At 47.3% G+C, this 15,920-nt stretch overlaps 2 protein-coding genes across 2 annotated transcripts in view; one reads left to right on the top strand and one right to left on the bottom strand.

Annotated features, from left to right (window-relative positions):
* Positions 1 to 15,920, top strand: part of LOC143957201 (uncharacterized) — a 101,862-nt gene that overhangs the window by 60,984 nt on the left and 24,958 nt on the right. The gene's annotated exons all lie outside the window — the stretch shown is intronic.
* Positions 1 to 15,920, bottom strand: part of LOC143957110 (uncharacterized) — a 497,982-nt gene that overhangs the window by 472,060 nt on the left and 10,002 nt on the right. The gene's annotated exons all lie outside the window — the stretch shown is intronic.

Genomic DNA, 15,920 nt, shown 5'->3' with positions numbered 1-15,920 from the left:
TGTTCAATGCTTGCAGTCTTTCCCATAGCTGAGATCCTACAGCCCCTGTATTAGCTTTGTTGCCATTCTCTGGACCATCTTAAATTCTAAAGCCGCGTACACACGGGCGGACTGTCTGGCCAACTTAGTCCGTCAGACAATCCGACGGACAGTCCGTCATACTTTCGAATGAACGGACTTGCCCACACACGGCACTTTTTGAGCGGACTAATACGGCGGACTAAGTCCGCCATACTATCCGCCCTACTTTTGAAATGAACGAACTCGCCCACACACGCGGAGGAAAGTCCGCTCATTTCGAGCGCGTCTCCAGGTAGGCGGGGCCCGTGACGGAGACGTCGCTAGCCCCGCCGCCTGGTATGGACTTAAAGGGGAACCCCAACGCCGAAAAAAATCGGCGTGGGGGTCCCCCCCAAGTCCACAACAGACCCTTGTCCGAGCACGCTACCCGACCGGCCAGGAAAGGGGGGCGAGCGAGCGCCCCCCCCTCCTGAGCCGTACCAGGCCGCGTGCCCTCAACATGGGGGGGTGCCTTGGGGAAGGGGGAGCCGCGCGGCCCCCCCCCACCCCAAAGCACCTTGTCCCCATGTTGATGAGGACAAGGGCCTCTTCCCGACAACCCTGGCCGTTGGTTGTCGGGGTCTGCGGGCGAGGGGCTTATCGGAATCCGGGAGCCCCCTTTAATAAGGGGGCCCCCGGATACCGGCCCCCCACCCTATGTGAAGGAGTATGGGATACAATGTACCCCTACCCATTCACCTGTGAAAAAAAGTACAAAAAAACACAACACAGGGTTAAAATATTTTATTGCACAGCTCCGGGGGTCTTCCGTCTTCGGGGGTCTTCTCGCCGGACTCCTCCGCTATCTTCTTGTAGCTCTTTTGCTAGCAAAGGAGTCCGGCTTTCTTCCGCGCCGCTGGCCTCTTCTCCCGACTTCGGGGGTCTTGTCCCCCTCTTCGGTTCTTCTGCTGGGCCACCGCGCCTTCTTATAGCTCTTTTACAGGCGGTGGCCCGGTCTTCTGTCGCCGCTGTCGCCGCCGCCTTCCGTCTCCGTCGCGGGCCCCGCCTACCTGGAGACGCGCTCGAAATGAGCGGACTTTTCTCCGGGCGGGAAAAGTCCGCTCATTTCAAAAGTAGGGCGGACTGGCACACACACGGGCGGATTGTCCGCCGAAATGCGAGTCCAGCGGACAGTATTTCCAACATTCCGAAATACTTAGTCCGCCAGACTGTCCGCTGAAAAAGTCAGCTGAAGCCCACACACGAGCGGACTGTCCGCTGAAATGTGTTTCAGCGGACTAAGTTGGACAGACAGTCCGCCCGTGTGTACGCGGCTTAACACATCCCTCCTGAGGACTGGTGCCCAGAACTGGACGGCATAGTCCAGATGCGCCCTGATCAGAGCCTTGTATAGTGGGAGAATTACCATTTTAGCTCAGGAATGCATCCCCTTTTTAATGCATTCCAATATTCTGTTGGCTTTGCTTGCAACAGCTTGGCATTGCATGCCATTGCTGAGCCTATCATCTACTAGGACCCCCAGGTCCTTTAACATCCTAGATTCCCCCCAGAGGTTCTCCCCCTAGTGAGTAGATTGCATTCATATTTTTGGCACCCAATTGCATTATTTAAAATTTTTCAACATTAAACCTCATTAGCCATGTAACCCACCCCCACCCCATTAATTTGTTTAGATCTTCTTGCAAGGTGTCCACATCCTGCGTAGAAGTTTTTGCCCTGCTTAGTATCATCTGCAAACACTGAGATTGAGCTATTTATCCCATTCTCCAGATCGTTTATGAATAAATTAAATAGGATTGGTCCCAGGACAGAAGCCTGGGGGACCCTGCTTACCACACCAGACCATTCCAAGTACTCCCCATTTATCACCATGCTCTGAACTCACCCCCTGTCAGAAACCATGAAATCGGACCAAGACAGAAGTACAGTTAAATCACACTTGTTTAGTAATAAAAGTAAATAGAACAAACATAGTCAGAAAATAGCCAGAGTTCAGGAACTGGAACGGATAGTCAGACAAGCCTGTGCTGACAGTAATTGGTATATGTCAAAATCCAGCGGCTATAGTTTGATAATTACTTATTATAATGGACTAAATGAAAAGAAGCATCAGAGTGGGAGAGTTTACTTCCTCTTTAAGAAAATGAGTAAATGTATTTAATTTAAACAAGCTCCTTCTCCAGTGCCAGGGGCATCAGCCTCCAGGCAGTCACGACAGCTTCCGCCGTCAAGTTTAAGAGGTAATCCTCAGGGTCAAGCCTAGGGACAAAAGAAACCTACAAACAAGATACTAAAGCCTCCTTAGGAGAAGGCACCCCCGCTTGCAGGGGGGGGGGGGGGGGGAAGACTTCTGCAGTTCTCAAGGGTCTCGCAGAAAGAATGCCAAGACAGATGGGTGGCTTCTTCAATAGCTCTAGAGTACAATCTGGGTTTTTTCAAGAGTTCCTGTCTCCTCGTTTTTCTCAGATCAAATGTTCCTAAAGATCCAGAGAAAGAGAGGCCTCTCTTTCTAGCATTGGACCATCCTTTGGAAAAGAGTGGTCATGCTGGTCCCCATGAAAGAGTTGGGGTTGAGGTTTTATTCAAATCTTTTTTTCACGGCAAAATCGAAAGGAGATGTCAAACCCATTCTGGGTCTCAAGAATCTAAACTGGTTCCTGGATATCCGCTATTTTTCACATGGAGTAGATCCAATCAGTTGTCTCCATCCTACGAGGAAAACTTTTGACATCAATCACCGTCAAAGGTGCATACCTCCGTGGGTATATTTCTCCGCTCACCAGTATTATCTACTTCAAGGTAGAAAATCTTCATTTTCAGTTTATAGCCCTGCCTTTCGGTCTAGCTACTGCACCTTGAGTGTTTACAGAGATTCTGGCCCCTCCCCTAGCCAGATTAAGGCCCCGAGGTATAACGATTATAGTTTACCTAGATGATTGGCTCTTAATAGACCAGTCGATAGCCCGCTTAGACCAAAGTATGGTCACCACATTCAACTACCTTGTATACCTAGGTTGGATTCTCAACCTAGAGAAATCTTCTTTAAACCATTAAGGAGGTTATGGGTCTGTTCATAGATACACCTAAAAAAACGGTATTCCTGCCCCAGGCAAAGATCAGCGCCATAAAGGAACTGATTAAGGTGGTCGAAGCAAGATGAAAAGATGGTGCCTTCATTCAAGGCCATTCCTTATGCTCAGTTTTATTTGAGACTGCTGCAAAACAGTATCTTATCGGCTTTTAACAAGAGGGTTCAAGCTCTAGTTTTTCCAATGTGTCTGACTCCAAAGGTGCGCCAGAGCCTCAGTTTATGGTTAATAACCAAAAATCTGCAAAGGGAAAAATCTTTCCTACAGTTACCTGGGAAGTGGTAACAACATATGCCAACCTTCTTCTTTTTTTTTTTTTTAAGTTTTTATTAAGATTTTACAGGTTTACAAAAGCAATAAATTTGCGGTATAATCAGATAGGTATTGAAAAAGGCAGAGAAAATACATTCTATTACATACAATATTAGACTATTTCAATTCGCACATAGGGTCTCGTTACATGTAATTAGGGATGCGCTTCGTGTTCGAGTTGAACATACGTTCGACTCGAACATCGGCTGTTCGCCCGTTCGGCGAATTCCGAACGTTATGGGCCGTTCGCGCCAAATTCGTGTGGCGCTCACGGCCCACAATGCACTGTGTCATCGCAGTGCATTGCTGGCTCATGATTGGCCAAGCATGCACTGTGACCCCGCATGCTTGGCCAATCACAGCGCCAGCAGCGAGGAGAGCCATGATTGGCCAAAGGCAGGATGCCTGTGGCCAATCATAGCTCAGGCTGTGTAGTACACGCCCCACATTATATAAGGCCGCCAGCGCGGCGGCCTTGTGTAGTGTGTTGGCGTCTGAAGCAGTTAGTGGGTGTTCTGTGTACCTTCAACACAGTATACACCGATCGTTATCGGCCAATTTTCGATCTTGCTGTTGTGTAGTGGTTGTTGTCTGCGTGCCCTGACCGCAGTATACACCGCTATATTCACCTCACCTATATAGCTAGTGATCTATCTTTTATAATAGAGCTTGCAGTCAGTAGTGTTAGGAGCTTGTGCGTGCTGTCTGCGTGCTCTGTACCCAGTACACACCGCTATATCCACCTACATAGCTCTTCTCTATTTGAGCCCACTTGCCATCTGCAGGAGTTATTGGAAGTTGTGTGTGCCTCCAGCACAGCACAGTATACATCTGTATATACCCCTTTATCTCTGGTGTTCTATAATAAAGGCATCTGCAGGAGTTAGTGGGTGTTTTGTGCCTCCAGCACAATATACACCTGTATCTACCCTTTATTGCTGTTCTCTAATAGAGCCATCTGCAGGGCTTAGTGGGTGTTCTGTGACTCCATTACAGTATACCCCTTTATCTCTGGTGTTCTATACTAAAGGCATCTGCAGGAGTTAGTGGGTGTTGTGTGCCTCCAGCACAATATACACTACCCAACTGCTGTTTTACCCAACTCCCTTCAGGCAATTACCATGTCTGGAAGGCCAGCAAGGAGAGGCAGACAGGTGCGAGCCGATAAAAGAGGGCAAGCAGGCTCTGTGTCTAGAGACAACAGTGCTGGTCGTGGACACGGTGCATTGTCATCAGCACGTGGCCATGGGACACGCTTGTCCTTCTTTTCGGCAGCTGGACATGTTGAACCACAACATGCCAACGACTTGGTAGAGTGGATGACCAAGCCCTCTTCATCCTCCTCATCCTCTCTCACCCAGTCTCAGGGTAGTAGAAAAGCAGCTGCCAACACATCGTCTTCCCTCGTCTCAATGTCATCATCAGTGACTCCTTCCCTAGGCCCACCACGTCCTCCTGAGGAGTCTCCAGAACTCTTTGAGGACAGTGTTGGGTACATGCTCCAGGAGGATGCCCAGTGTTTTGTAGGCTCTGATGATGACACTCAGCTAGAGGAAGGCAGTAGCGTGAATGCAGAGAGAGGGGATGCTCAAGAAGGACAGCAATCTGGCAGTCATGTTCCACAAGCTGCAGCATATTGCCAGGTTTGCTACAGCGATGAAGAGGAGAGGGAGGGGATGATGAGGGCACTGACTCCACGTGGGTGCCTGGTAGGAGAGAGGAGGAGGAGAAGGAGGAGGTACATGTCCAACGAGGCAGGATGCCCTCTGGGGGCCAGCTTAGGGACAGCACACCGACTGAATCACACCGCAGAGCTCCGCCTGTGCAGGGCGCTGCCTCTGCGCATTAATATAAAAGTTCTTTGGTGTGGGCCTTTTTTGAGACGAGTGCATCAGATCGCACCGCTGCTATTTGCAACATATGTCTCAAGCGTATCTCGCGTGGGCAAAACATCAGCCGCTTGGGCACCACATGCTTGACCAGACATATGTTGACCTGCCATGCAGCTCGTTGGCAAGCGTACCTCAAAGACCCACACCAAAGAACAAAGCCGACCTCTCCTTGCTCCTCATCAGCTGGCATCTCCAACCCCACTAGACCTTCAGTCCTCTCTGAAACCTGCTCTGAGAGGAATGAAGGTGTAGAATTAGGTGTGTCACAGCCAAGTGCTTCCGGGCACTCTGCTAGCAGTACACCCACGTCCGATTATAGCAGGCAAATGTCCCTGCCCCAGCTGCTGGACCGGCGAAAGAAGTTCACTCCCAGCCATCCACATGCCCAGCGGTTGAATGCTAGCTTGGCTAAATTGCTAGCACTTCAACTGCTGCCTTTTCAGTTGGTAGACTCGGCCCCCTTCCGTGAGTTTGTACAATGTGCGGTTCCTCAGTGGCAGGTCCCTAAACGCCACTTTTTCTCACGGAAGCCGATTCCGGCTCTCTACCGGCATGTGGAAGGCAATGTCCTTGCCTCGCTGGACAGGGCGGTCAGCGGTAAGGTGCATATTACCGCTGACTCATGGTCCAGCAGGCATGGACAGGGACGTTACCTGTCTTTCACGGCCCATTGGGTCACTCTTCTGGCAGCTGGGAAGGATGCAGGACAAGGTGCAGTAGTGTTGGAGGTTGTTCCGCCACCACGCCTCCAAAATGCTACTATTGGTTGTGACACACCTCTCTCCTCCACCCCCTCCTCTTCTTCTTCCTCAGTGGCCTCTTCCAGTGCTCTGTCCTCAGAACCAGCGGTGCTCCGTAGGCGTTCCAGGGGCTACGCAAGTACGCAGGCAAAACGATGCCGGGCTTGCGCTGGTTTGTTTGGGGGACAGGAGCCACACTGGGGTGGATGTTTTGCCAGCTCTGCAGGGGCAGGCCGAGAGGTGGTTGACGCCACGCCAGCTTAAGGCAGGAATGGTGGTTTGCGACAATGGCACCAACCTCCACTCCGCCCTCCGACAGGGACAACTGACCCATGTGCCCTGTGTAGCTCACGTCCTTAACCTGGTGGTGCAGCGGTTCTTGGGCAGGTACCCCAGCTTACAGGATGTCCTGAAGCAGGCCAGGAAAGTCTGTGTGCATTTCCGCCGATCATTTAATGCCTGTGCTCGGCTGGCTGAGCTCCAAAAGGAGTTGAACCTGCCCAAGAACCGCCTTATATGTGACATGCCCACCAGGTGGAACTCAACGTTGGCCATGCTGCAGCGGCTGCACACGCAGCAGAGGGCCATCAATGAGTACCTGTGCGACTACGGCACAAGGACAGGGTCAGGGGAGCTCGGTTTTTTCTCACCACGCCAGTGGGGCATGATCAGGGATGCATGCACTGTCCTATCACCGTTTGAGGAGGCCCCAAGGATGGTGAGCAGTGACAGTGCATGCATCAGTGACACTGTACCTCTTGTCCACCTCTTGGAGCATACGCTGCGTGGAATAATGGACAGGGCACTTGAGGCAGAACAGAGGCAGGAAGAGGAGGACTTCCTTGCCTCTCAAGGCCCCCTTTATCCAGACAGTGTTTCTGCTGTGCCACCCATCACACAGGAAGAGGATGAGGAGGAGGAAGAGGAGGATGATTGTGTCAGCATGGAGGTGGAGGCTGGCAATCAGCATCAGCAGCAGCAGTCTTGTAGGGATGATTTACAGTCCCAAGAAACACGTGGACTTGTACATGGCTGAGAGGAGGTAGCTGCGGATCATGTTGCCCTTAGTGACCCAGAGGACTCCGGACCGAATGCCTCAGCTAACCTACGCTGCATGGCCTCCCTGATCCTGCAAAGCCTGCGGAAGGATCCTCGTATTCTTCGGATCAAGGAGAGGGACCATTACTGGCTGGCCACTCTCCTTGATCCACGGTACAAGGGTAAGGTTGCCGACCTTATCTTGCCATCTCAGAGGGAGCAGAGGATGAGACATCTCCGGGAGGCCTTGCAGAAAGGTCTGTGCAACGCGTTCCCAGAGACTGGGAGGTTACAAACTCCTGGTCCTGGACAACGTGTTGCTGAGGCATCGGTCAGAAGGAGCGGTGGAGAAGGTGGCCGTCTGACTGATGCATTCAGACAATTTTTTAGTCCGCAGCCCCAAGGTATGATCGGTTCCAGCAACCATCGCCAGCGTCTGATTTACATGGTGCAGGAATACCTAGGGGCAAGGTCAGACTTGGACACCTTTCCCACCGAAAATCCTCTGGCTTACTGGGTCTTGAGGATGGATCACTGGCCAGAGCTTGCACAGTATGCAATTGAGCTACTGGCCTGTCCTGCATCCAGCGTTCTTTTTCGGAACGCACCTTCAGTGCTGCTGGTGGCTTTGTTACCGATCACAGGGTGCGCTTGTCCACCGAATCAGTTGATCAACTGACCTTCATCAAGATGATTCAGTCTTGGATCACCCACAGCTACCAAGCACCTGAAGCTGATGTAACCGAATAATTTTTTTTGAAATATCACATCCCTTCAAGACTGCCTATGCTAATGCTGAGTGACTGTCCTGTTATGTTGATTGTCTATCCTCTTCCTCCTCCGCTGATATGTTGGAAGAACATTTCTGGTTCTGGGTGATGCCATCAGCCCAATTTTTCTGCCCCTGTTTAACAGGGGCATTTAATTACAATTTTTGATGCAATGCTTTGCAGCAGGGCTAATTCCTGCAATAAAACTAGAGTATATGGGAGAGGTTGCAGTGTCGTGGCACCAGCACCAGTGCCTAAGGCCCAATTTTTCTGCCCCTGTTTAACAGGGACATGTAATTACAATTCTTGATATAATATTTCACAGGAGGTCCCGTTCCTGTGCCCACCCAGAGTAACTGTGAGGACTTATAGTGTTGTGGCACCAGCACCACAACCACCAAAGGTCAATTTTTCTACCACTGTTCAACAATGGCATGTAATTACAATTCTTGATATAATCGTTCACAGCAGGGCGCTCCAGCGCCCACCAAGAGTCACTTTGAGGGCTTACAATGTTGTGGCAAAACCAACACCTTGTTCCGCCATTTCTGCAGAGCATATAGGGCAGGCCCCTACTTTCAAACATCCAACTTACAAACATCTACTAGCAAACGGAAGGAGACAACAGCAAGTGAGATGAAAAAAGATGTACGGCAAAACAAATTATACAGGGCTGATAACCCTTCCCTATGTTTTCCAAAAAGCTTAAAAATTGTTTTTTTGACTGGAGCTACACTTTAAAAATGTACCAGTTGAAAATTACAAACAGATTCAACTTAACACAACAAATCTACACAGTCCCTGTCTTGTTTGCACCGCCTGTATACTGCTGTTCTGAGTATATAGGGCCTGGGGGCCACACGCATTTCCTTTTTTTAATACCCAAAGATCCAAAGGGGCTGGTAATGGGCAGGGAGGGCTACCCATGCCATTTTTCTCAATGATTTTCAACCATATTGCAGGAACCAGATATAACATTAAAACCGCAAGCAGTTTTAAATTATGTTATTTCCGTTTAATGGCATTTTGTGCAGGGACTGTTCTAAACACGGGAAACACGTGGCACTTCACAGGCATACTACAGACACCCCCCAGGCACCATATTTAAAGGAATATTTCACTTTTTTTTTCACTTTAATCGTCATTAAAATCAGTGCTCCCGCCAAAACTGCCATTTTTAAAAACATTTTAGGCATGGACCCATGTCCCCTGGGGCAGGAGCCAGGTCCCCAAACCTTTTTTAGGACAGTATCTTGCATATTAGCCGTTAAAATTAGCACTTTTAATTTCGAACGTTTGAGTCCCATAGACTTCAATGGGGTTCTAAAGTTCATACGAATTTGGGGTCCGTTCGAAAGTTCTGGTGCGAACCGAACCGGGGGGGGTGTTCGGCTCATCCCTACATGTAATAGTCTAGGATTGTGTTTGAATGCGTGTATTAACTAGCTTGTTCTAGTGAACAGGCTGTTCTAGGAATAATGGTGGGATATGTTCTGCGTCCCCATGGAAGGGGGATGGTGTCACAGCCTACATTTTAGGTTCGTAAGACGGAGAGGCATGTATTTGGTTTAGTTACCTCAGCATCCAGTCACCCCAATAGGAATCAGACTGTGACTGGATGAGGATTAAAGCTACAGCATCATAAGGTATGAGTATGCGAGGTGCATTGTAGAGTATGATTGTGCTGTTTCAGCTATGAAGTACCGACGAAAATCAACTAAATATATAGTCAAGAACATGAGTTCAAATATTTGCGGACGCAGCCGCCATATAACTTTTGAAAATGTAAAGAAACAATAGAAAAAACGATAGTTTACTAGCTGAGTATCAAACCTTAGGTGGATATGGGTAATGTCGTTGGATAGTGGGAAACGGGGAGCTAGCTTGTATGTCTAGAGTTCACTCTATAGATCCAGTAACTATATGATTTAGCCGGTCTTGTGTCTCCATGTGAGACGTATTGTAGAGTAATACGGGGGTTCCCTGGATTGTTGGCCGGAAACTCTGTGTCGCGGGTTGTAGTAGTCAGGGAGGACAAGAAGAGAGACTAAGTGGTGGATGAAAGGATTAATGGTTCAGGGTTGGCTCGGCTTTGTATGTGGATAAATATTACTGGTGCAATTAAAGTGCTTATATCATGTAAGTAGAGCATGGTATTTCGGGGTGGTGGTGAAGTGCTTCCAACAGGACCAAATCTAAATGTATTTGGAAGGTGTGTCTTTTGCCTGATGGATCAGATCCTCCATTTCTGCGGTTTTATGGATGCGATCAAACCAATCCCTTATGGTTGGTGGGGTTGGCGAGCGCCAATTTCTGGGGATACACATGTTTGCTACTGTGATCATATGCATAGTTAGGGAGCGCAAGTATGTGCATTTCAGTTTTGCTAAGTAGTGAAGCAGGAATTGTGCTGGGGTGTATTCAAGTTTATATGTGGTAATGTGATGTATCAGGTTATGGACTTCCTTCCAAAAAGGTTGGATCTTGGTACATGACCACCATAGGTGTAGTAAAGATCCAGGTTCGTTTCCGCACCTCCAGCATTGCAGGGAGAGTGAGGGGTAGATATGGTGGAGTTTGAGAGGCGTTTGGTACCATTGTGATATTAACTTAAAAGCATTTTCCTGTGCATATATGTTCAGACCCTTTGTGGGCGATTGTGTATATTGCTTCCCAATCCTTATCTGTAAGATTTATAGATAGACCTTTGGACCATTTCACTGTGGCCCATTTGTGGAGATAAGTTTGATTTGGAAACAATAATGCGTATGTAAAGGAAATGAGATGTCTTTGGGGTTCTGATTTTTGGCACATGTCCTCAAATGGGGTAAGAGATATCGGGACCAGTCTTATTTTTGAGCTTGTGTGTCAAGTAAGTGTTTGATTTGGATGTAAGTCCAGTATGGAAATATGTTTGGTCAAAGATGGTCCGATAAATTAGAGTATGATAGCAATTTACCGTCTGTAAAGAAATGCATAGCCCGGACATTTGCGGGCGGCCAATTATCCTTCATAAAGGATGATTGCATCCCCTGTGTAAATGCCGGATTTAGTTTGAGAGGAGTCATGGGGCCGACAATCGACGAGATTTTGTATTTTGGGCAAGCTTTTTGAAAAGCGGACAACGTGGGGTGGATCAGTGGGTGGGAGTTGTGTGTAGGTGAAATGTGATTAGCCAGTAGCCATGGCGACTGTGCCAGTGGAATGTGGGACAGCGAGTTTTCTAGTTGGACCCAGTCCTTGGTGGAGAAATGTAGTTTTCAATCTATAATTCTCGTCAAGTGGCTCGCTTGTTGGTGTTTTTCGACGTCTGGAAGACCAAAACCTCCCATGAGTTTGGGGGGATGTAAGTTTGGCTTAGTTCATTCTAGGGCGAATTGTCCCCCAAACAAATTTAGTACAAATTCTATAGTATGTTGCGAAGAAAGTTGGTGGGAGCCTGATTGGGACTGTCTGGAGAAGGTACAAAATCCTTGGGAGGTTGTTCATTTTAAGTATGGCCGTTCTACCGAACCAAGAAAAAAGTCTGGAGGACCATTTTTTTAAATGATTGGTAATGTTTTGTAATAGGGGTTGGTAGTTTGCTTCATATAGATCTGTTAGAGAGGCGGGTAGTTGGATACCTAAATAGGTGAGGGTTCGGGTGTTCCATTTGAACGGGAAATTGTGCTGCCATTGTGAGCATTGTTCAGGGGATAGCATGATACTTAAGGCATTTGATTTTGTAAAATTTATTTGGAGATATGAAAGGTTTTTGAAGTGGTCAATTGTTTTTAAAAGGTTTGGCAATGTTGTCAATGGTTCAGTTAGAAACAAGAGTATATCATCTGCAAAAGCAGCTAGGTTGTAGGTACGGTTGTGTATGTTGATTCCTTTGATATCTGGATTTGCTCTGATGTATCTTAGAAGTGGTTCTAAAGTAAGCACGAATATAAGCGGGGACAGGGGACAACCCTGTCGAGTTCCATTTGAGATGGGGAAGCGTCCGATAGGTGGCCGTTAACACGTACAATTAGAGTAAAGCATGAAAATGTAGTGGAGCATACGGTCTGGAAGGTCAATAGCCCGCAAGGCCTCCGACATATAATCCCAAGCCACTCTATCGAACGCCTTCTCCGCGTCCAATGACAAGAAGAATCCCCTACGGTTAGTCTTGTTGAGCCAATGGTGAATGTTGATGGCTTTGAGGGTGTTGTCTCTCGCCTCTCTGCCAGGGATAAATCCCACCTGATCTAGGTGGATGAGGTTAGGGAGTAAGGGAAGAAGTCTGTTGACTAAGATTTTTGCGTACCATTTAAGGTCGACATTCAGTAGGGAGATTGGTCTATAGTTGGATACTAATGAGGGATCTTTGCCAAGTTTGGGGATGACAGTTATGTGTGCCGTTAATAAGTCTTTAGGGGGTGAGGTAGGTGTTGCGTAGGTATCAAATGTGGAAATGAAAATGGGTGTCTGAAGGATTTATAATAACCGACTATTAGTCCATCGGGTCTGGGACTTTTACCGGTTTTCCACATGTTTAAGGCTATCTCTGCTTCTTCTTTGTTGATGGGCTTGTTTAGATCACGGCAGATGGTTTCTGATATTGGGGCAGGGCTATATTGTGTAAGAAAGTCTTTATGCCAACTTTTTTAGGTTGGGGAGCAGTCCTGGAAGAGGTAACTGTCCAAGAGCTATAGTCCAGATCAGAAATGACCTTGCCCATTAACATTCTACACATTCGGACTGATCGCTTGGTCCTGAGGGCCTGGACGTTTAATTTACGGAGCTATCCTGTCAGGATCCAATCCGACAAATGCCACAGCAGGGGCCTATATCAATCACCAAGGGGGCACAACAAGTTGTGCGGCCCAGAGAAAGATGAATCATATCCTATCTTGTGCAGAAAACAATGTACCTTGCCTATCTGCAGTTTTTTATTGTAGGGATAGATATTTGGTAGGCGGTCTATTTTGAGTCACCAGCAGTTGTTCCCGGGAGAATGGTTCCTTCACCCCGATATCTTTCTGACAATAGGTCAAAGATGGGGGATCCCAGACATAGATCTGTTTGCATCCAGATTCAACAGAGAGTTCAAAATCTTTATGTTAAAAACAAAGGATCTGCTAGCATGCGGAACAGGTGCCTTGGTGTTCCCATGGAATCAGCTTTATTGATTCACGCATTCCCTCCTTTTCTGCGTGCATTCATGACTTCTTCGCAGGATCAAGCAGGAAGGGAAGTTGGTGATTCTTGTGGCCTAATGTGGTTCAGAAGATCTTGGTATGCAGAGATCATAAGGATGGCAGTAGGGGTCCCATGGACCTTACCACCACATCCAGGCCTTCTCTCGCAAAGGTCCGGTATTCCATCTTACCTTAAAAACGCTAAATTTGGCTATTGAGGCCCACACTCTGAAGAAGCATGGGCTGTCAGGTTCAGTGGTATCTACCTTGGTTAAATTCAAGGTAGCCAGTCTCCAAAATTATATATTATGGAGTTTGGGAAGCATGTGTCTCCTGGTGTGAAACTAGGTGTTGGCACCCCAGGAAATAGGTCATAGGTAGAATCCTTGATTTTCTGCAGAGGGGGTAAGATATAAAGCTGGTCTTGAGTACTTTCTAAGGACATGTCTCAGCCTTATCGGTATTATTTCAATGACCACTTGCTTTGCATTCTTTGGTTCGTAACTTTATTCAGGGGGTAACATGGCTTAATCTCCGGTTAGGTCACCCCTGAACCCTTGGGACTTGAATTTAGTTTTGTCGGCATTACAAAAACAGCCTTTTTTTGGTAACCATATTCACTGCATGAAGCGTATCAGAATTGGCTGCTCTTTTTTGTAAAGAGCCATATTATCATTGTTCACAAAGATAAGGTAGTATTGCGTCCTCAACTTTTTACCTTCATTTTTTCCAGAACTCTGTTCTATGGAAGAAAAATCACCACATTCTCTTGATGTAGTGAGAGCAGTCAAAGTCTAATTCAAGACGACTGATCAGATTCGGAAAACTGATGTTTTGTTCGTATTGCCTGAAGGTCCTAAAAGAGGGCAGGCAGTATCGAAATCTACTATTTCTAAATGGATTTGACGAGTAATCATTCAAGCTTATGGTTTAAAAAGGTAGATTCCTCCCTCTCAAATCAAAACACACTCCTCTAGGGCTGTTAGTGCTCCATCGGCAGTGCATTACTAAGCCTCCATGGCTCAAATCTGCAAGGCCGCAACTTGGTCTTCTATCCATACATTTACCAGATTCTATCAGGTGGATGTAAAAAGGCATGTGGATATCCTCTTTGGGCGTAGTGTACTGCAGGCAGCAGTATAACTCCTCTAGTCTCATGCTGCCCTAATTCTGTTGTCTCCCTCCCCTCAGTTGGCATTGCTATGGGACATCCCACATAGTAACTACTATGGCTCAGTGTCCCGTGATGTACAATTAAAGAAAATAGGATTTTTATAACAGCTTACCTGTAAAATCCTTTTCTTTTGAAGTACATCACGGGACACAGAGGACCCGCCCCTCTTTCTAGTATACACATGTATTGCTTTGCTACAAAACTGAGGTACTCCCAGTGTGGGAGGGGTTATATAGGGAGGCAACTTCCTGTTTAGGGTGTGCCAGTGTCCAGCACCTGAAGGTGGCCTATAACCCACATAGTAACTACTATGGCTCTGTGTCCCGTGATTTACTTAAAAAGAAAAGGATTTTACAGGTAAGCTGTTATTAAAAATCCTATTTTTTCCCCTATGTTCATTTTTCCCAGCCTTGCATCCCATTTAATATCTTCTAGCAAGCAGCGTAGTTTGGGGAAGTTGGCTTCTTTGAAATTCAGTGTCTTTGTATTACCCTTGTCTTTCCTATTTGTGTGATTTATGTTGAAACTAATTAACCTGTGGTTGATGTTTCCTAAATTGCCCCGTATTGAAGTATCATTGAAGTATTATGGGGGGTTTAAAGTTGGCAGTTTGTGCAAAGAAACCCATAAACAACTTGCCCTAAAGGAATTTTGCATAGAGAATTGGTCATAAATTTCAATGCCATACTATAGTATATAGTCAGAGCAAAAGAATATCCCCAACACACCATGGATCTCCAGAGTGGGTCCCAAAGCTTTATTCGGAGCCTTGCAGTAACCCTTCATCAGGCATGTGACTATGTCACATGCCTAATGAAGGGCTCCTGTGAGGCTCTGAAAGTGGTTGTAAACCCTTACAACTCACTTTGACCTACAGGTAAGCCTAGATGAAGGCTTACCTGTAGGTCCAAGAAATATCTCCTAAACCAGGGTTTAGGAGATATTTGCCGAAAGACAGGCACCGGTGTCTGCGGTGCATGCACCGTAGACAGTGGCGCGCAGGCGCACTGAGCACGCTGCGGTCAACGGCGGTATGCCGCGAGTGGCGGCTCCCATGCGCATGCGCGGGAGTGACGGCTTTGCCGAATGACAGCGGCCGGATCAGCGAGACCCACCGAGAAGATGGATGCGCTGGACTACAGGGACAGCGGTGACTTCGCTGGCTCCTATGTCAGGTAAGTGACACATAATGGACTACTATGCGACGCATAGTAGTCCATTATGCTTTACCTTTGCAGGGAATGAAAGAGGAAGTAAACCCATCAGGGTTTGCTTCCTCTTGAAACGTTGCTATTGCTGTAACGATATCATCTCTAAATAAAGCTTTGGAACTACTCTGGAGATCTGTGGTGTGCTGAAGACATTTTCTCATGCTTTATGAATTGACCCGTAGCCGTCTGGGACCTGTGACATGTCCCAGAAGGTTATAGGTAGGGCGAGGGGGGTGAACTTTCACAATAAATGCCTAGGCAAACTTGGTATCTGCTCCCCAAAAAAAATAAACCTCCAAAAGTGGGAAAAATAGGGGAGAAGGAAGTTTTAAAGCAGAACTTGCCGTTTAGTGTGAGCGGGACTGTGACTTCCTGTCCAGCTCCTGGTAAAAAAAAATCAAGCCAGGCTGAGCTCTGCTCAGCTGTCCCAGAGACCCAACAGAAAGTAAGGGTAAATCTCTATAAAATGAGGGGAACACTCCGCTTTGAGAGATTTCACTTAAAAAAG

This window comes from Lithobates pipiens, unplaced genomic scaffold (assembly GCF_037356315.1).
Source record: "Lithobates pipiens isolate NorthernLeopardFrog02 unplaced genomic scaffold, aLitPip1_a1.2 Scaffold_51, whole genome shotgun sequence".
Classification (NCBI taxonomy): domain Eukaryota; kingdom Metazoa; phylum Chordata; class Amphibia; order Anura; family Ranidae; genus Lithobates; species Lithobates pipiens.
Note: the sequence above shows the minus strand (reverse complement) of the source record. Positions and strands in the feature narration are given on the sequence as shown.